Source organism: Crocodylus siamensis, chromosome 7, assembly GCF_052110815.1.
Source record: "Crocodylus siamensis isolate JL-2025a chromosome 7, ASM5211081v1, whole genome shotgun sequence".
Lineage (NCBI taxonomy): Eukaryota > Metazoa > Chordata > Crocodylia > Crocodylidae > Crocodylus > Crocodylus siamensis.
This window is the reverse complement of record NC_143401.1, coordinates 24,452,996-24,470,322: the sequence shown is the minus strand read 5'-3', so window position 1 is coordinate 24,470,322 and position 17,327 is coordinate 24,452,996. Positions and strand designations below refer to the sequence as shown.

Genomic DNA, 17,327 nt, shown 5'->3' with positions numbered 1-17,327 from the left:
TTTACCCTTTTGACTCTGTTTTGGCTTCTTTAACCACATCATTTGTACTTGAATAGGAATGACATCCTGCAGTAAATTGGCCATAGTGTCCCACTCCTTTCTAGCCTGACATGTTTATATACACAAAAATTATAAAGGAATTAAAGAGGAACCAAAGGAGGCCAGAAAGTTTTTTTTGAAAAGCTTGTCAGATTTAAATTAATGGACATGTAGCAGAGGGAGTGAAATCTGTTGTCTGATACCATAATAGGCACTGTATTGCCTCTCGCTTGTTCTGTCATCTGTAATGGATGAATTTATTTTTGGTAATGAGACATTTATCTTCTTTGCATCTATTAAAAGCTAGCTCTAGAATCAAAGATTGGTTGGAAATGAGTGTGACAAAACTTAATTGTTTCTTTTGGAACCTCAGCACATTTCCATAAATCTCTCCCCCTGTCCCCTCCCCAGTTTTGTAAGACTTTTTGCTCTTCAGCTGCCTGTTTGTTGGTGTTTATAGATGATTGCACCAAATGAAGGGGTGTAGGCTTTGTTAGGAGGTGCAGTGGTAACAGCTACCAAAGTAGTGAGAATGAATATGATCACTGGTTAGAATAAAATGTGCAAGGGGCAGCAAGGATTTAACTGGCTGTAACCATGTCCTGAAAGACAAGTCATCAGAGACGTGACAGTGGAGATCAATGCCCCATGCACTGCGCACTTTTGGTTTGGATGGCACACTGCACATGGCATCTGTACAAGACTGGTCCAATGCTGGTCTGGCATGGGCACCACATGCAGTGCATGGGGCTTGGGGCCAGCATGTGCTACGTGTAGCATGCTGAGCTAGTAGTCTAAGACCCAGAGGCAGCACCATGGGCCAGATGATAGGGTTCTATGGACCGAATCCAATCTGCCAGCTGGATATTTGACACCCCTGCCTTAAGCTGTATCTACGCAATAAACTTAGGATGCTAGATACCAGTGCCCTCAAATATATGGTCCTGCTCCATTCAGTCTCTCTCTCTCAAACCAACACAGTGTAGTTGCATTTGAATGGTAGTGTGGGCAAGCTAATTAACATGGTCAAGACTCTTTGGCACAGTCACTCAGCTGTGCTGATAAACCCCTGTTCAGAGGGTTGTATAGACATAGCTACACAGCTTCTGTTTTAGGCTGCCTGCACAGTGCACAGTGTATTTGAGAATGCTACTGCCTGCTGACTGAGTAGGCCTGCCTTTAAAATAAGTATTCAAATTTGTGCTCCTAATGTGAGCCATCAAAATCCTTATTTAAGTACCTCCCCAAGTGGCTTGACTTTCAAAATATTGTCGGTAAGCATATGTAGAATCTGATAAATATGAAAGCAGTTGAGTTCTAGAGACATTGCCCTGAATTCGTATAGGATTTAATAGGTGCCTTTTGCTGGGGTGTTGAGCTACCTTGGAGTATTCTGTACTAGGGAGGGAATTTACCTAGTGGTAGTCACAGCGGCTTCACACTCTGAAAAATCTAATCACCTTATAAGGTGGTAAGGCCCCCTGATAGAGATATTTCTTAAAACTTGAGCACCTATTGGTCTAAATCCCTCTGTGTACTTCCATTTCTTTAGCTGGAAAACTGAAATAATGGCTAAGATTTTCAGAAGTGCCTAGAGATGGGTGCTAAAATTTTGGGTGATAACTTGAGCCATCTTTCCAGAGGTTTATTTTCAGAAAGGGTTGAGTTCCACTCTTTGAGAACTCACTAGGGGCATCTCAGATTGGTAATCCCCATGTAGATGCTTACAAATCTTGGCCAGTCCCCATCTCGCAATAGCTGATTGTATTGATGTTTGACCGTTTCTCCCAGGGAAGTGGAAATTATGAGACAGACCAGCATCCCTTCTGGTCCTCTGGTTAATAACAGAACTTCAGATAACATGGGGTAGTTACTATTCAAGATATGACATGATTTAATACATCTCCTATCTTTTCCCCTGGAAAACCCTCCCATAATATGGCTTCTCTTCTGAACACTACAAATCTTATAATAGCCGAGGTGTGGGCAATTATTTTGGCTGGAGGGCTGCTTACTGAGTTTTGCCAAGCTGTCTAGGGGCTACCCATATGGTCCATCCCTTGGCAGGTGCCCCGCTCCCTGGTCATCTTGTGGCCAGAAGTCCCACCCCCTAACCCCTAGCCATTGCCACCAGAAGTCCCTCCCCTTGCCCCCAGAAGTGCTGCTTGCAGCAAGGGGTTTTTCTATCTTGGAACCAGAAAAATACCAAATTATATTCTAAAAATTGAACATCTACAGCATTCATTAATTTGATTTTCAAAAAATATTTTTGTCCTGATTTACATGTGTTTGTGTAGTGTACACAGAGCTGACTGCACAATAGCTTAAAATGAAGTCTTACTCTTGTATATTGTTGTGGGGGGGAGGTCATGGAGGGGTGGTTATAGGTTTGTGGGAGGGGTGGTTATGAGGGGGTGAGGGAACATGTGGATATGTGGGGTTTGTGGGAGGCTGTATGGGGGTCTGTGTATGGCAGTGCAAGGGGGTGTGGGTGCATGTGGGACTCGCCGAATGACACACACATACTCTCTCTCTCTCTCTCTTTCCTTCATTGTCTGGACATGCACCCACTCCCACAGCTGGCTCTGTGCTCCCACGTTCTGACAATGAAGCTGAGAGCCATGTTGTGCTGGAGTGGTGGATGGGCAGGAAAGCAGGGAAATGGCAGCTACAAGTGGGGGGGGAAGGCGGGGGGGGGAGTGGCATGTGCTGGTGCCCTGGGGCTAGCACTGGGGGTTGGGCTGGGCTGGGCAGGCCTTGCTGCTGGGTCCTGCCACTGGCTTCCCCTGGTCCTACTGCCTCTGACTCCTGTCATCTTTAACAGGCAGCCAGGAGCAGTTAAATATTAATTTTCTGAATTTTTTAGGGGCCCTGTAGCCTGGATAGAATGGCTTGGCAGACAGGATGCAGCCTGTGGGCTGTATTTTGCCTGCTCCTGTAATAGCCCCTACCTAACTCTTTCCTTTTGCTCTTCCATTCTTGCATAAAAAAAAAAATATTCTCCTCTTTTGACTACCACTGTAATCTATATTTCTATGTACTATAAGCAATGTCAGCCCCTGCTTCCCCCTCCCCCCAACTTCCCTCATCTTCCCACCCAAAGTTTGGGACAACCTTGGTTGCTGGGATTACAGACCACATATATGTTTAGAAGAAAATAATTTCTATCCCTTCATCACAGTCTTTCTTCGGGGATCTTGTGTTCTTCTTTGCATTATTTAGGTCACTTTTCCCAAAGGTCTATTTGTTATAAGACCTTTCATCATAGCTGCTATGTTGTAAGAACCTTTCATCATCGTGAGCAGTTGCCTGCTGCTTTCCATGGCTCTTCAGTTGAAGGGCACTCAAAAGGCAATCTGACAAAGTTGCAAAGAATGTTTCATAGCACTTTAGATTGCAGATCAGACCTTCAGGATCTTGTGCTTGGGGTAACGTGATGAGATGAAGAGAGATGTGCTTCAAAAACCAGTGACAAAGAGCAGTGGGTTTAAATATATAACCCTGTGTTGCATAGTCCTGATATTTTTGCCAGGAAGGATTCTAAGATGGATGGCTATTGTTTAATGCATCAAGTACAATGTGGAACCCTGGAACATTAGCCCCTCATAGGAGAGAGACAGAAAATGACAGCTTTCATATTGCTACAAGTGGTGCCACAGCTGTCGTCTTGGCAGAGTTTTGACATGCTAGATTAATTTATGCAGGCAAGAAGTGACACTAAGTCAAGATTCTGTAGGCAGCAGGATGGATATAAATGCTCTTTGCTGTCTAATAAACATAGTCACTTCAGTATAGCATGATCTGTATATTTTGTTTTCTGGGCATAGCCTGTTCATCAGCATGCTTAAACTACACAACCTGCATTGTTTTCTAGGTTCTAGCCCACCAAAAGTTTGAAAGTACTGAATCTAAGGTTGTTAGCTTGACTCCTTCTTGGTAGGTTCCAGCAAAATACTCACTAGGACCCCACTAATACCTTAATTAAATATGCCTTCAGAATAGCCAAAAGAATATTGTATTAAAATCTTTAGTGACTACGGGGCCTCTCCCAGGAGGCAGAAAGGTCCTTTTGGAGTGTTCTGAAGCCCCAGGACACTCAGCACTTCACTGGAGGCAGTCTGGCCTTCTCCAAAGTGTGGTTAGTGCAGAGGTGGGCAATTATTTCAGTTGGAGGGCTACTTAATGAGTTTTGCTGAGCTGTTAAGGGCCACATGACAACTGCCCTTCCTCCTAGTCATCATCTTGGGACTGGAAGTCCTGTATCCTCCCCCCCGATCCCTGGTCTTTGCCACCAGAAGTCCCTCCCCTTACCCTGGAAGTACTCCTTTGGGTGGTGGGGGGGGGGGATTGCCATCTTGTAACTGGAAAAAAAATATATACTAAAAAAAAAAATCAAACATTTACTATAACTTATTTAAATGTTATTTAAAAAAATAGTTTGTCGTGATTTTATGTTTGAGTAGTGTATCTAGAGGCATTGGAAAATAGCTCAAAATATACTCTTGTATACTGTGTGTATGTCATTTAAGGGGCTGTATTTGGGGTGGGGTTGGGGAATGAGTATGAGGGTGTGGGGGTATGTATGTAGGGAGTAGTTATGGTGAGTGAGAAGGGTGAAAGGTGGGTGTGGGGTATATGGGAAGATGTGGGTGTGGGAGGGTGCGAGTGTGCATGGGTATGTTGGGGGTATGGTGAGAGGTGGGGAGCCAGCCCTGCCCATTCCATCTCAGCTGTAGCATACAGTTCCCAGCTGTAAGGCCAGGATCCATATGGCATGGCACCAGGCCAGCTTGGCCCAGCTTGACACAATGCATCTGGTTGCAAGGCCAGGGACTGCATGACATGGTATGGAACCAGCCCAGCCCGGCCTGTTTCCTCTGTGCTGCACTGCGTGGGTGCCAGTCTGGCAGCTGGGATGAGCTGGGCTGGGCTGGCTTTGTGCTGTGCTGTATAGGTCCCAGCTTTACAGCTGGGACCTGCACAGTGCAGCATAGAGCCAGCCCATCCTGTCCTGGCAACACACGGTTCCCTGCTGCAAAGCCGGCATCCACAATGTACGGCATGGAGGGGGCAGGCCGGGATGCCCTGGCCTTGTGTCATGCTGTGCAGTCCCCAGCCTTGCAGCCACAACCATGTCGTGTCAGGCTGAGCTGTTCTGCTTCCCTTGCCTCCAGCTGTGGCTGCTGCTGCCGCTGCTTCTACCACTGCCCTTGCCGTACTGCACTGCTCTGGGTGTGTGGGCAGGAAGCTTCAGCAGGAGGCTCCTGCCCAGCAAATGGAGCTTCGGCTTCCAGCTGCCTTTCATCTGCCCAGCTTGATGAGCAGTCCCTGGGGGCAGGTGGAGTGGGTGGAAGGGAGCCAGGAGCTGGATCTACATGTGCTGGGCAGCCTCCCACTGAAGCTCCCACCTGCCCAGAATGGCGCAGTACAATGCAGCATGGCAGGAGCCACAGTTGGGGATGAGGGGAGCAGAAAAGACCTGTTGGCCCCGGCTAGTGCATGAAAATTCCCATGGGGCTGTTTCCAATGTGGCTGCAGCCAGCTGGGTGCTGCTGTGCTCCCCTTGCCTCCAGTGGTCGCTCCTCCTTCCACTCCTGCCCCTTGCTGTGCCATTCTGGGTGGGTAGAGAAGCTTCAGCCTGACTGCTCCCGCTGGAGGCGGGGGAGCAGAGAAACATCCAGCCGGCTGCAGCCGCACAGGGAACAGCCCTGCCAGAAGCAGCATCCTGGATGGGGGTGGGTGGGGCTTAGCCCCATTAGGAGCATTGCAGGGGCAGCCGTGGGCCAGATCCAGCCAGTTGACTGGCCAGATCCAGCCTGCGGGCTGGATTTTCCCTGTCCCTGGTTTAGTGTCTTATTTCCATGGTACTAGATTCAGACCACTTTACCAATTCACAAGGTCTCTATTCCAAATTCTGTATTTTATCATCTAAAAACTGTAGCAGGAAGGATCTCTTCTATCTGAGTAGACTCCCAGCAATAAATCTTCAGTCCAGGATTTTCCAAGTGGAGCTCCTTAAATGGGAGCTGCCAGTTGTTCAATACTTGTCAAAAAGTGACTCCCTAATCTTTCTTGAAGTGGTTAGAGCTGAACTCTTGACGCCTACACAAAGCACCCAACAGGCTATCCCTACATGAGAGAAGTAGCAGGTAGAAAGGTTCTCCTATCCATCCTACAAATGCTGCTATGCTGCCACGTGCTATGTTAGGTTGCTGCTATGGTGTGTATTGCTGTGGTCCTTTCTCTGCATCTTAATTTAAAGTGGGAGAGGAAGGGGATGAATGAGGAGACGGGGAGATCCTCCCAGTTCTTACTGTTTGCAGTCCAGCTTGGAAGTGGCTGACACTTGTTCTTCTAAAGTTCAGGACCATTTTCTGTGTCTAAACTGCTGCTAATCAAAACCCAAAGCTGAAAAAAAATGGTCTTCTGTTCCCCCCCCAAACTACCAGCTTGTGTTAGTGATGCAAAAGTCTCCATAGTTTGGAGGTTGTGTAGAGCACTGTGTCCTACTCTGCTCAGAGTTGTCAGCTGTTGTCTCAGCCAGGACAGAGTTGTTTTCACTTAAATCCAAAACAGCTGGGAAAAGGTTATGGGGTGGGAGGTTCAGCAGCACTCAAGGGGAGGTGTGTAGTGATCAGCAATTTAAATAAATAATGCGAAGAATGATTTGGAATGTGACGATGAAGAGAAATATGTATGAGTGGGATCTGCACACAGCAAGATGTGGGGAATGTTGTAGAGAACATGCCTTCATAGTCTGACATCTTTTATGTCTACAGCAACTTTATTGACTATGTCTAGAAATGCAGGTTTAAACTACTGTATAATATTATACAGACTTTGCATAATATTTAATATAAAAAATAAACACCCTCAGCTAGACTATCTGCTTGTGCTGTCATCTCTCCAGAGGCGACTCCAGCTTGCACAAATTGACTGTTGAAACAGAAACTGCAGCTTCAAGCTGCAAGTGTTTTGTCCGTGTCAAACTGTTATAGGGAGTGGGCAGCACTCTCTGCCTGTTCTTTCTTCAAGCTGTAAATCAATAGTTTAGTGGCAGAATTTCATTTTCCTTTTATCTCCCTCCTAACCATTAAGAATGTAGCCCAATTTGGGTCTGACCCTTTGGGATATCCACAGGAACCGTGTGCTGGCGATTGAACTTAATTGGGCTCTGAAAAGAATTGCTGTACCAAGTCAGTTGAAACAACATTCCTTTGGCAGTCTGAATTAACATTAGATAAGAATGGTTCATGTTGGAGTTACTAGCAACATGTATTATTATTATTATTATTGCTGTTAATAATAATATGCAATGTAGCTGAGTAATCTCACATAGAAAGTTCATCTTTTTTTTCCTTGGGTACTGTTCTTGGAACTAGATTGTATAGCAAGATCACATTGTGTTCTTAGTCTTCAGCATTGAGTTTTAGCTATAATCCTTTAAATTTAAATTTAAATTTTTTAAAGAAAAGGCTGAACTTTATGGTTTGATTTTGCTGCTTGTTTTCTAGGATTTTTACTTGTGAAAGTGCAGAGAGCAATGGGCACTTTTGGGTCAAATAGTTTTCATGTGAATACATACCGTATTTACTGAAATACAAGACAAGACTTTTTTCCCCAATCAGCGTGGGAGAAAAAGCCCCTCTTCTTATATTTACATACAAGGAAACCACATTAAATATGTTGTGGCTAGCGACAGACATTACACATAAACAGCTTTAAATGATCAGAAACTGGTTTAAACCTGTAACAGAACAAACATTCAGTGCACGTAAACCAGTTTCAAAATGACCGAAACTGGTTTGAGATAAACCTGGTTGAATATAGTATCAGACTTAACTGATTTGGTTCAAACCAGTTTAAGCAGTGTCTGTCCCAGACCCATTGCTGCTGGTTTAACTGAAATCAGACTCCTTTAGTATCCCAGCACACTCTCTGGGATGGGCTCTCTGCTCCAGCTGAGCAGGGCTGGCCCCATCTCTTTGCTCCTGAGTGGGGACAGGCAGGGGGCATGGCCAGACAGGGTCCCTTGTGGGGGGGGCGGGGGCAGGAACGGGGGTTATTCCCCCTCCCTCCAACCTCTAGCAGAGGAGACAGCAGGGGGCTTATTCTGTTGCAGGGAGCAAGTGTGGTGGCAACAGTGGGCTGACCCGGCTGCGAGTGGGGTAGAAGGGAGACTGACTCTCGTCACTGCTCCCCCCTCCCTCAGGGGCCATGGTGCTCCTCTGCTTCAGCAGTGAGGGGGCAGTGACTGGCAGACCCAGCTCGGGTCCCTGCTGGAGGGTCAGTGAGGCGGGGAATTAAATCCTCGTCTGGCTAGTTCAGTCTGGACTGATCACCGCCCCCCGCTTCCCCCTCTAGCACCGCTTGCCTGCAGCCAAGGGTGCGCTCTAGCACTCCCCGACTCCTGGCCTGAGCAACTACAGGCAGGTACCTGCATTTCCTCAGTCCAGAGGGCATGTCTGTCCTGTTACAAACCAGTTCAATCTAGGCAGGTTAGAGTAACCTGCAAAGGTTGAATCAATTCAGGCTCTGGCTTTTTGGATGTCTGTCTGTAGCCTGTCTGTTCTTGAACTGGTACTAAAAGCAGCATGTGGTCAGTAAGGGAAACCGACACTGAGCATGACTATAAAGTACATGTCCCATATTGGGCAGACATGCTGATGGGAATCTACTGCAAGGCAGGGGAGATGCCATGATCACCAATGAGGTTTTGCCAGGGTGATGTCTGTACATTGCAGTCTGGGCGGGCTGACCCTTTTGAGCTTCCCCAAATGTAGGAGACTAGACTGCACAATTTTGTGACAGTGGGGGACTGCTTTCTTGCATTCTTCCTGGCTTGTTCCCCAGGCTTTTGGCTGGGAGCAAGCAAGACTAGGGTACATCCAAGCCCTAGGGTCTCTGAGCTTTGGGCTTGGATGTAGGATTCCTGTTGGAGATTTGCGGAGTATCTGAAGCCTCAGACCAATGGGCCTGGGAAGGAGAATACTTGCCAGGTGGTAGAGCCTGAACAGACTTGAATGATTGAGCTCTGCTCAGTTGAAATATGGAACTTGGAACTGATTTGGCCCTTGAAATGAAATTAAAAAAATCAAATGTGATTGTTCTGTATATAAATAGATCATAAAATGCTAGTTAAAAGTGTGTTTATGGAGTACCCATGCTAAAACTTGCAGCAGTTTCAGAAAAAGGTAAAATGCATCCACTCTAGATTAAATAAGTCAGTGGGTATTATAAACATAGCTATAGCAGTTTGCATATTTCAGGGTCATGTTTTTCATCTTGTTACTGACTTCCATGTGCTCAGGGAGAGCAGGATCTGACAGGAAGGCGTTGGGGAGAAGAGCTGCAGGGGGAGAAGTTGGGGGGAGGGGGAAGAGGGCAAAGAGGCTACCTGGCCCCCCCAAATTTGTTTTCCCTGCTGTAACAGTGGGAGAGGGACAAATGCAAGACAAACTTCCAATAGTCAGATTCTATACCTGGAACATTAGATCAAATTTACAAATGTTTCGTATATTGAATCTAATTATTGTCTTATAATCAGAGTTATCTTATACTTGTGTAAATATGGTAAAATGAATGTATATTTATAGGCAGCTTCCTTGTACTCGGTGCTTTTCTTACCTTGTAAGGGATTCATAAGTTTAAAAAAATGTCTACAACATCGTTTAGAGGCCAATGAAGTCAAATATGAGGTGAGAGGGCTTAATCAAGAAAAAACAGGTTTTTGGGAATGAGATTGGGCTAGAATGAGTATGGTCCAAATACAAAGGAAACTGATATTCTATCATCTCTTAATTTTTTTTTTGATTTAGAGACTCTTCTGTGGGGCTCACTGCCATAGGTTCTCAGCATCTCACAGCAGTCTGATGTGGTGAATAGTACTACTGTTCTCCTTTAACAGATGAGAAGTCATGACAAGACTGAGTACCCCTGCCTCTATTTTCATCCTAAACAAGAGAGAAAGAATAAGGGCAGAAGCAAATTTGCTTGAAAGCCATCACCAAGACTAGAGAGCTGGGAAGGGGTTATGGGGGGTAGGGGGCTGCAGCCACCCCAACATTCATCATAGTCCCTCCCAACCCGCCTTCCAGCCCCCCCACTGGAAAGAGCCTGGCACAGCCCCAGCCTGCAGCTGCATCCTGCCCCTCCCTGCGCAGATCCGGGGGCACCCCCCCCCACGCTCCCAGGACGAGCTGTGTTTCTGTCCTGTGCCCCGCCCCGCCCCGCCCCACCCCACCCCAGCTGGGCAGCGCTTCCCACAGCCCCAGCCCCATTCCTTCCCTCACCACGGGGGCCTTGATCTGCACCCTCCTCTTCTTTCCCCCCACCCCCATCCACCACAACAGATTTACCAGCTGCACACAGCTCCCCAAGCTATCAGGCTGTGCTCCTTGTCACCTACGTGCTGTGCTGTGGCTGTGCTCATGCATGGGTATTTATAGGCCACATTATTGGCCACATCAGGCCGATTTCCGCTACAGCCAATTTTCTTTATATCAGTGCCGATCCGATAGCAGACCTATGTATCTGTGCACCTCTAGTTGATAATTTTTTTTGAGGAGGGGCCAGAATGACTGAGCTCAAGTCACAGGTGAGAGAATGGGAGAATGGCAGGTACTAGAACCCTGCTGCTGCTTCTCTCAATGGTGCAATGGGAAAGCAGCTGCTGCTTAAGCCACCCACCACTGAACACTGCCAGATTCCCCATATCCACAGGCCAGATTAAATGGCACAATGGGCTGGATCTGGCCAGCAGACTGTAGGTTGCCAACCTCTGGCCTAAAGGTAGGGCATAATGGAGAAAGAGTTGTTTAATGGTGCATGATGACAAATGAACATAGGAGCACACTACATAACTCTTCTGATCTGTCCTTCCCATGTGGGAGGTGCTAGAAGCATTGTTGACACCTTACCATACTTGCCAGCCTGCAGGCAGTGCCTGTCAGGCTGTAGGAAGTGTAACTTGTTGCTTCTTGCAACTGTCTGCATCTCTCAGAAAAAAAATCTCCTTGTGAAGAGGAAAAGAAAAAGTTTGGATGGAAACACACTATATGGTCAGCTGAATAAATATTTCTAACCCCAATGCCTTTTCCCACAGGCATAGGCTGGCATCTGGTAACTGAGTCCAGGGATATGTGGAAAACTGATACTTGGGAAATAAAGAAACAGAGAGCTGGTCTCAATGCAGAATTGTTGCTTTGTTCTCCCTCCAGCACTTCCCTGGAATTCCATCATATCACTGTCCTGGACCCTTAGTGAACATTAACACGTGATTCAAGTTGTGCACGTGGAGGGCACTGTAAGCTGAGGGTAATACTGTGTAGTGAACAGGGCATGAACCAGGAAACTTGGGTTCTACTCCCAGCTTTGTGTCTGACTTGCTGTGTGTTCTTGGCTGAGTCACTTCACCTGTGTGACTCCATTTCTCCCTCTACTCCTTGTCTATTTATTTTGGCTGTAAATTCTTCAGGGCCAGGACTGACTCTCATGTACAGTGCCTAGCACGTGTGAAAGTTTGGTTGCTTGGTAATGTGTATGGGTGTTTAAGAAACTGTAGGCAGGACCTGGCATATCATACATGGAAACCTTGAGAAGATGCTGAGTCACAGGAGGAAAGGAGGCAGGGGTGTCCCTACCTGTGTCACTTTGCTTGAGGTGATGCAAAATCTTACATGCTGCTCAGAATAGAGAGCAGGAAAGTTCAAAGGTACCTAGGCACTTAACTCCCGTTAAAATCAGTAATAATGAAAGTTAGTCACCTACATCCATTTGTGGATCTAGCACTGAGGCAGTTCCGTTTCCCACTGGCTTGTACCCTTCTGGAGACCTGCAGAGAGAAAGTCGCTCTTGGAGCCATCACATGGTTCTGCTGTTTCTTTTTATTTGACCCGCTGAGAAAGTCAGGAGATCTGCAGTACGTTTCTAGCATGCTGATTCCTCTGTCCTGGTGTGCTGTGCTTTGTAGGGATGATAGACACTTGACTAAGCAGTGGTACTCATGGGAACATAGGCAAATTAATCTATATTTTCTAGTGAATTTGCCACAGTCTAGATGCTGACTACTCATAAGTATTTTCATACTGTGTGTAATGTAGTTGCAGTAAATGTAAGAAAAGTGTTAAAGCAGTCATACATACCTATCAAGCTGCATGTATGTAACAAGCTTGAAGGATTTCAGTGCTATCTGCTAACTTTCATGGTATTTTTAGGATGCTTAAAACATTAATATGAAACATGTTGAAGAGAATAAATGTGAGTTACACTTATGAGTTATGTAAAAGAAAATGTATGAGTTACATAAATACATTTTTTTGCAAAAATGTTGTTTGTCTAATAAAAGATATCACCTCTATGATGAGTCCTGATTGCCTTTTCTTCTAGACCAATACAGCTACAACCTGGAAACCTGAGTTATATAAGGCACTTTCAGTACTTGGCACTATTTTAAGCTGCTATGGAATCCAATTCCTCCTTATTACCAAGTGAGCCTGGGTCTGATACGTTGGATCAAGACACATTCCTGTCTCCAAACTCCAGCAGCAACACATTCAGTCCTCTGGATTTTGGCATCCGAAGTGGATGTTGCAGGAAGGCTGGCCACACTTTTCTTTACAGAATAATAAATGCGGATGATGTTGCCTTGGGTTTCATATAGCCAGGGAGGAAGATGCTGTTGCCTCATAGAAGTTTATTTATTGACACATGGTGACTATTAACTTTTAAAAGTAGCATTACTAGCTGAATCAGATAGAAAAGAGATACTTGTCAGGTTTCATAGAGGATCCAAAGTGATATGTTTTATTATTACTATTTAGCTGACGGAACATTTTGGTGTTTATTCTTTTAATGGCTGCATTAGAACATTGTGTGTTATATTGTTCATTGTTTTTCTTTTTTCCAGTGGGCAGAAACTTACAGGTAGAGCTGTAGATTTTCTTCACACAATTTCTGCTCAAGGTATGGACTTTACAGAATGTTGCTTCCCATAATATTAGTATCATGGTTTATGGACATGTCCATGCTTGATAGAGGTGAAGTACAAAGAGATTGACAAAAGTATTCTGAAGTCCTTATTTCTGGGTTTATGTTTCTCCACATCTTGTTTTCTTGATTTGGGATCTTGCATTTCAACACACAATAAAGGGACTTTACTTAGAAAGATACACTGAGTTAGAATATAACCTTGGGGAAGAACTCATCCAGCTAACACCATACTGACAGTGACTTTGCAGCCAATGTAGATAAAGACAAGTCATATTTAATGCATATCATCGGATAATAGGACAATGCTTGGCCACCCATAGGATTAATTCGTAACAAGGACAAGCTGTGTTCAATTGCTGTTTTCCATACTGCAAAATTATGCTCAATATCTTATTAATTAGTGAGACTTTTCCAATTCATACTCTCACTCAATGTTAATGGCCTGAGCAGTGCCTTTATATGTTTGCTGAGACCCTGGTCATGCTAGCCCTTCATAAGATCTTCCTTGGCAGTCTGATTCTTCAATTAAGTATGTGCATTTTCTTCACAGGAGATTAAAAGAGTTGTCATCTCTTTCAGAGGAGGTGTAGAATCATGAACTAAGGTTATGGTGGTGGAGTAAAAAAGAAATTGATGTTCAGGTGCTTATGACTACATCTTTTCTCTAACCCATTATGTAACTTGGAGGAACTGAAACTTAATCAAATACACTTTTTTGAAAAAAATAAATAATGCACCATCCTGCAGAGAATAGGCTTGGCTTAAAACAATAAGGTGGTATGGAAAATTAACAAGCTTCTGTAGAAATTACTCTAAAAATTTGAGAATATTTCTAGAGGTTGTTCTCAGCCATCATGAAGAAATCTATGACATGGAGATGATGATCTTTATATAACTTCATAGGATTGTCTAGACAGCTATTAAACGTTGCATTTTCTGTTGAACTCTATATAAATTTCCATGTGGCAACATTGGTCAAGCCTGGCTGATAACCATGGAAAGAGGAAAAATAGATGCACATTTTTTTTCTCCTTCCTAAAGAGGAGGAGAGAGACAACAGGGAAATCTGCTCTCTGAACCACCGCTCCATGACAAACTGAAACTGGGCTTGTCTTATTCCCCCTACACCATCCTGTGCTTGGAGCTACTAACAGAAGAATTTGCTACCAAGCTATGGGGCAGAGAGGGAGCAGCTTACAGAGACTGGGCCTCTGCTTCAACAACAACTGGACCTCTGCTCTGAGGTTTCTGTCCGGAATTTTGGGTATCAATGCCATTGGACTGCAGTATCTCCTTGACCTGTGTAGGCCAACTGGTGACTCCTTTTCCTCTTATTCCTTTCCAGCAGCAGAAGACAAGAGCTGTGTGAGTTTTCATTAAGTTTTCCTAAGTAACTATCATCTTCTCATGTGGTTCTTTTTATGGAGGGAGTGATATGCAATAGGCTTTTGTCTCCAAATGGGTTAATTTATTATTTTTAAGTCTAAATGTCTTTTTCGGCCCCAATTACGCATCTGACAGAACTTTTCTTTCCCCTTGAGACTCAGCAGTTTATCCTTTAAAAGCTGTGAAGATCTCCCTCCTTTTGTGAATGTACAAGATTTTGTAGAATTGCTCAGTGATAGAATTAGGTGGAATTATTCTCATTAAGGCTGAGTCAGAGTTTGTTTTTGAAATGAAACTGAGACAGTCCAAAATGCATATACAAAGTTAGATGCTGAGGCTTTTGCAGGAAGGTATTTTTATGGCTTTTGTGTTGGCTCCCTAATATGTTGTTTTTGAAATATGTGTTGTGATGCTTGCAAAAGGCACATCCAATGGTTCCATTTGATTGCAGTGTCTGATGCACCAAATGAACTCTTTTGAAGTAGGCACCAAATCAACTGTTTTTTTTTTTTTGTTTGGATCCTTAAAACCAATTGACCTTAAAACCCAGGGTTATTTTTAAAAAGCAGCATTGTTAAACTAGAATGCAGTTGGGCCTGTTTGTATGAAGTAGAGATCATTTTAACTTGAAAGCACTGTAGTCTTTCAGATGTGTGAGGATTTAACTAATATCTATATTCTTCCACTTGAAAAAAAACAAAAACATTTTTTTCTGGGTTTTGGATAGGGAGAATTAGAAAGTCTTATTTTAACTGAGCCTTTTAAAAGGGAGCTTATACCAATTTTAGTTTGGCTTCAATAGCTAGAATGGTCTCTTGAAACACTGTATTCACTCTAAAAATCCTCTCAGATGTGAGTGTGACATTTGAGTTCTGAAGTCATGAAAATGATCAAGAATCCAAGGGAAATATTTCTGATCCCAGGTATAATGTTTAGAGCTGGGGCCAGACTTTTTTTTTCCAAGGACTCGGCACTCATAATTGGGGCAAGGGATTTCATAAGAGCTTAGCTCACATTTAGGCAACACTAGATTGTGTAAGGTGTTTAACATCCAGCAGCTTTTTGAATGGGAAGAGTTCTTTTTAAACATTTCACTCCTAATTTATATGCATAAGATTTTTCTCCCTTTTTTGGGAAACCAATTACTTTTGATTTGAAAAGGGAACTTTGGTATAAGCTTCAGTGCCCCACAGAAACACTGACCACACAAAACTGGCCATAGAGCCAACTCTGGAAGGTGTGCAGTTATGGGTTAATAACCACTGATTGCCTTGAAAGCGTATTATATGCACTTACAACAATGAAATATGGCAAATAATTATTAGCCCTTCTGTTTTACCTTGTCTTTTGTGTTCCTTCTGAAATATTTTTCCACTGATTGATTGGTCCAGTGTGGTTTTAAATGACTCCAAAAGAAAGAGTTTCTGCTACTCCTTCTCAGAAGCGATCTGCAGCTTAGCAGATTTCATTATTTGGGGATTTTTTCCTTTATGGTCAGCCTGAACTTTTCTTTGCTTAATTCCATTCCATTATTTATAATTATTCCTTTGAGATTCAGTTTCCCTTCATTCTTGTTGTAGGTTCCATGGCAACAAGGACTTTTATATGATCTTGAAAACACTACATGCATACATGGTTGTTGACAGACAGTGTAACCTTCTTTAGTCATCATTGGACCAAGATTATGAATATACTCCTGAGATTTGTGTTCAGTAGATAAATTGTTGAGTGTTTTATGATTGGAGGGAATAGCTAAAGGATATTCCTATTACAAGGTAAGAAGTATCATCTCCATTTTTCCATTAGAGTGAAACAAAGTCTTAACACCTTGAGTTGGGATCGGGGCTTCATAATGTGGCACTGCGGGTCTAAATCAGAACTCTAGATCTGAACAGTTCAGGCTTTCGAAATGTTTGGGACCCAGTATAATCTTTGTCATTGAGGCCCATAACTGTGGGTCACTTAATAAATGTAAGGCAAAACCAGCTATGTCCTGGTAGAGAACAGAGATTATTAGGTGGTTTCATTATTTCTTTCAGATGCTGTAGTTGACAGTATATGTATACGAAAATTCTTTTAAAATCATTTGTCCCCTAAAGTAAAACATTTTGCTCTCTGCAGGTCTGTGCATAATTTGTTCTTCTGCAAGGACACATTATTGTGGTAACAGGCAGTGGTGGGCTTAGGTTTGTTGGGACCCTGGGCAAGGGAGTCATTTGGGGCCCCTTAGATATATGTATTCAGGTAAATATTAACCCACCACAGTTGTATGGTGGATCTTTTTAATATTCTTTGGAGGAATTGGGTAAATAGCCGAGTGTTAAAATGCAAGTAGAGCCACTTCCTTGCAAAAACTTCATCCCCCCCAAAAAATTTGGACCCCCTAAAGTGTGGGGCCCTGAGCGGTCAACCGGTTTGCCCTCCCCTAAGGCTGCTACTGTAACAGGTAAAAGAGGGGCCAGGTTGGAGGGAAGAACTGCCTGATGGCTTGCAGTGTCCTTTCAGTGTTTCAAATGCAGAGGGAAGGGAGAGCACATGACACATGTTGCCATGGCTGGGTGTAAGCCATTCATAGATTTCATTGACATTAGGGGCTGGAAGGGACCTCGTAAGATCATTGGGTCCAGCCCCCTGCCCCAGGGGCAGGAAGTCAGCTTGCGTCAAAAGATCCCAGCAGGATAAACATCCAAATGTTTCTTGAAAGTGTCCAGAGTAGGTGCTTGCACCACCTCTGGGGGAAGTTTGTTCCAGGCTTTGGGGGTCCGGACAGTAAAGAAGTTTTTCCTTATGTCCAGCCCAGTGGATCACTGCCATGAAGCTACCACCTTTTGATCTTGTTTTCCCCAACAACCAGTTAAACTGTTCTGGGAACATTAAAGGAATCATAGCTTTAACTTTTGTTAAACCTACAG

At 44.1% G+C, this 17,327-nt stretch overlaps 1 protein-coding gene across 3 annotated transcripts in view; it reads left to right on the top strand.

The window, feature by feature from the left end:
• The window catches only part of SORBS1 (sorbin and SH3 domain containing 1), a 271,569-nt gene that overhangs the window by 59,830 nt on the left and 194,412 nt on the right, over positions 1 to 17,327 (top strand). Inside the window, exon 2 of one of the 3 annotated variants that reach the window (XM_090057663.1) lies at positions 12,947 to 13,002. The exons of 1 other annotated variant lie outside the window; for it this stretch is intronic. The gene's annotated coding sequence lies outside the window, so the exon portion shown is untranslated. Of the gene's footprint in view, positions 1 to 12,946; positions 13,003 to 16,171; positions 16,191 to 17,327 lie in introns of those variants that run through there. One more of the 3 variants, XM_090057664.1, reaches the window with a different exon arrangement.